We start from the raw sequence: 4016 nt of genomic DNA, 5'->3' as shown, positions 1-4016 counted from the left end.
CACACACACACACACACACACACACAAATAAAATAAAATAAAATAAATAAATAAATAATGTACTCATAAGAAATAATTCTTGGGACAGGGGCGCGCTTGAAGATGGCAAGAAGTTTGATTCCTCCCGTGACAGAAACAAGCCCTTCTAGTTTATGCTTGGCAAGCAGGAGGTGATCCGAGGCTGGGAAGAAGGGGTGGCCCAGATGAGTGTGGCTCAGAGAGCCAAATTGATTATCTCCCCAGACTATGCCTATGGTTCCACTGCGCACCCAGGAATCATCCCACCACATGCCACTCTTGTCTTCGACGTGGAGCTTCTAAAACTGGAATGACAGGAGTGGCCTCCTCCCTTAGCTCGCCATTCTTGGATCTGCTGTGGAGGGATCCTGTGTCTCCAGGTGTGTGCACGTGAGTCCATATGGAGCTTCTCCTGATATCCCACTACTCTGTAAACATCTACCCCAGCTGAGTGTGTTCTGTCACTCAGCTTGGCTTCCGACACTTCCACTTCCTCTACTTTTTCTCCTTGTATGTGTGTTTACCTAAACTACATGCCATAAACCTCAAGTGACTCATTTTGTTTTTGGTTAAAGATTCAGTTTCAGTCTTTTTGACCTATTTTCCAATTAAGAATATTGTCAAGTATTAACACCACAAGTGATGGGTTAACTTTAGAATAGTAATTGGTGTTGGGGTAGGGTTTGCAAGAATATTTTATTTTAATTTTTGGATGAAATTTTTATCTTATATATTAAACATTCTTGGGGCTGGTGAGATGGCTCAGTGGTCTAAAGCACATACTTAGAACAAGCTTAGCAAAGCACAGGGACCACAGTTCAATCCCCCAGCACCACATGCCAGTCAGCACTGCGCCCCGTGGGCTGAGCTGGCCACACACACACACACACACACACACACATAAATAAATAAATAAACATTCTTGCTGCTGCAGCAGATTTGAGACCCTGTTGAGGGCTGAATTATTCTCCATTGTGAGAGATGTCCTTGGGTTAAGTTGAAAGCCCTACCCAAAACAAGTGGGGAGAGGGAGAGCCCTAGCCTCTGCCAGCCCCAGCCACCTCCCCTGAAACTTGTGCCTTTTGAAAGCAGGTCTCTTTCACTGCGGTGTTGAACACTACCGGTATCTGTCCCTGGCCAACAGGGACCTCTGATGCCTTCATTATGACCTGTCTCCCTCCCCATTCTGTGCTTTTTCTAAAGGATTTTCAGGACTTTTCTAATCTCATAACTATCCAAGTTTCACTTCCTAAATTTTAAGAACTTTAATTGAAAGTTTAAATTGAAGGTGCTGTTTGTAGACTTAATCACCCAATGAAAGCCCTGTCGTCATCGCAGCTTCAGTGTCCCTTGTTTTTTGTTTTGTTTTTGTGAGTTTTTGTTTTGTAATGCTTGGCTTTACGCTGCTGATCTCAGAGTTCCCTGGCTTTTCTTCCCTCAGTCCCTTCTCACCCTTTGCTGTCCTGTGTAGTGATTTGGTGAGAGACATTGTTGCTTTGTTGCCCATCCCCCACACCCTCACCACCACCCCTCCCCCACACCACAAATGAGTTTCAAGTTTCATTATTGCAATAAAAGTGCTTTATGCTGGCTTTTTTCAAAAAAAAAAATAGTAATAATAATAATAATAATTCTTGGGCCGGGGAGATGGCTTAGTAGAATAATCCCTTCCCTGGCAAGCACAAGGGCCTAAATTCAATCCCTGGTTCCACCAAAAAAAAAAAAAGAGAGATAATTCTTTTACAGGTAATGGTGGCACACACCTGTAATCACAGTTATTCAGGAGGCCGAGGCAGGAGGCCACAAGTTTGAGGCAAGTCTGGGCCATTTAGTGAGATCGTTACCAAGTTCACGGTACAGGAAACTCCTAGAGATTTTTTTCTAGATTCCGGTCCAGAACAAAAAATTGGGCAAAAAACCCACAGAAATTAGGAACCGGGATTGAACTCAGGCCCTTGCGCTTGCCAGGGAAGCACTTACTCCACTGAGCCATCTCCCCAGCCCCACCTTTGTTAAAGGTAGAAAAAAGAAGAACTTGTTCTGTAGTGGCACAGAGAGCCAATAAAAGGGGGAGAGGTGCACCCTTCAGGGCAAGAGACAGGGACACGAAGCAGAGGCCCAGAGCCCGGGGGGCCCGCGCAGCTCCCTCCTCAGGCAGGCGCAGGCCTGCCTGTCACACACCCGCCTGAGGCTTCCAGGGCTGCAGAGGCCAGACTCTCTTGATTGCTTCAGGCTTTGGGACCTGTTCTGAGCTAGTGTCCTGGAACTTTGTAAGTGACAGCCAGGCCAGACCCCTTTACCCCATAGCCTGCCACACCCTAATTCCCCCTCAAGATCTGGCCTCAAAATAAAAATAAGTAGAATAAAGATTTGTTTTTTTGTTTTTTGTTTTTTGCTTTTTCAGAACTGGGGCTCGAACTCAGGCCCTTGCACTTGCCAGGGAAGCACTTATTCTACTGAGCCATCTCCCCAGCTCCTTTTTTAGTTTTTTTTTTTTTTTAGTGGAATAAAGGAGCTGGGGATGTAGCTCAATACATTCTTGGATTCAATCACTAGTAATGCAAAACAAAACCAAACAAAATCTATTTCTTTAGAATGTTTTTGGACCACAATACTCTTTTTTTTTCTGTCTTTTGAGACAGGTCTCGCTATGCAATTCAGGCTGCCCTTGAGCTCACGGTGAGGCCCAGGCTGGGCTCAAACTCACAAGGAGCCCTCTGCCCCAGCCTCCCCTGGTCCGTCCCCACAGTGCTGAGATAACTGGAGTTCACCACCACACCCAGCTCTCCTTGCTGACAGTTTTTTGTTTGTTTGGTGGCAGGGATCAAACTCAGGCCCTTGCGCTTGCCAGGAAGGCACTCAGGCCACTGAGCTATCTCTCCAGCCTGCCCCCTTAGTGACAGCTTAAATTGAGTGAAATGTTAGAAATTTTAGGGTTTCGTGTGTGTGTGTGTGTGTGTGTGTGTGTGTGTGTGTGTGTGTTTATCTTAGGGAAGGGTCTACAGAGTGTACAGAGTCTCACTACTAGATGGGACTCGGTGATCTGCCTGTTTACAGCCGCCCAAGAGCTGGGATTACAGGCCTGCTCCACCGCGCCCAGTCTCAACTGCTATCTCAGCATGCCCCAGAGGCGGGGCCGGCACAGCAGGCCCAGGTAAATTTTAGTTATTAAAGTTACTATAAAGTTACTATAAGGGACCGGCCCATAGCTCAGTAAAATAAGCGCCTACCTGGCAAGCCTAGGCTCTCCTCAGTACTGAAAAAAAAGAAAGAAAAAAAAAAGTTACTGTAGTTATTAGCTATTACATAAGTATAAGCTTTAACAGAAATACAACTTGTTATGGGTATTCAGCTGGTTCCTATGTTAGAGAATCATAGCATTGAACGAGAGCATTAAGGATCAATATTCCTGGGACTGGGGAGATGGCTCAGTGGAATAGCACTTCCCTGGCTAGCACAAGGACCTGAGTTCAATCCCTGGTTCCACAAAAAAAAAAAAAAAAAAGGATCAATATTCCTGGGACTGGGGAGATAGCTCAGTAGAATAAGCGCTTTCCTGGCAAACACAAGAGCCTGAGTTCAATCCCCGGTTTTCTCCCTCACCCCCCAAAAAAGGAGGATCAATATTTCTTTTGTAGGCCAGGCGTGACAGCATAGGTCTGTAGTCCCAGCAAACACTTGGGAGGCTAAGGCGGGAGGATTGCTACATGTTCAAGGCCAGCTTGGGACACATAGTGAATTCAAGGCCAACCTGAACTACATGTTGAGGCCCTATCTCAAAAACAAAACAAAACAAATCAACTGAAAAATGGATTTAAAAAAAAAAAACTTGTAGTATTTGTATACAATGGAGTATTGCTCAGCTATAAAGACAGATAAACTCAAGACTTTTATAAGTAAATGGATGGGGCTGGTGAGATGGCTCAGTGGTCTAAAGCACCTACTTGGAACAAGCTTGGCAAAGCACAGGGACCGCGGTTCAATCCCCAGCACCACAT

General features: G+C 45.5%; 1 pseudogene; it reads left to right on the top strand.

The window, feature by feature from the left end:
- Positions 1–384, top strand: part of LOC111818375 — a 1290-nt pseudogene extending 906 nt beyond the window's left edge.
- The last annotated feature ends 3632 nt before the right edge of the window (positions 385–4016 follow it).

This window comes from Octodon degus, unplaced genomic scaffold, assembly GCF_000260255.1.
Source record: "Octodon degus isolate 3935 unplaced genomic scaffold, OctDeg1.0 scaffold00005, whole genome shotgun sequence".
NCBI classification, from domain to species: domain Eukaryota; kingdom Metazoa; phylum Chordata; class Mammalia; order Rodentia; family Octodontidae; genus Octodon; species Octodon degus.
This window is presented reverse-complemented; position numbering and strand designations above follow the sequence as displayed.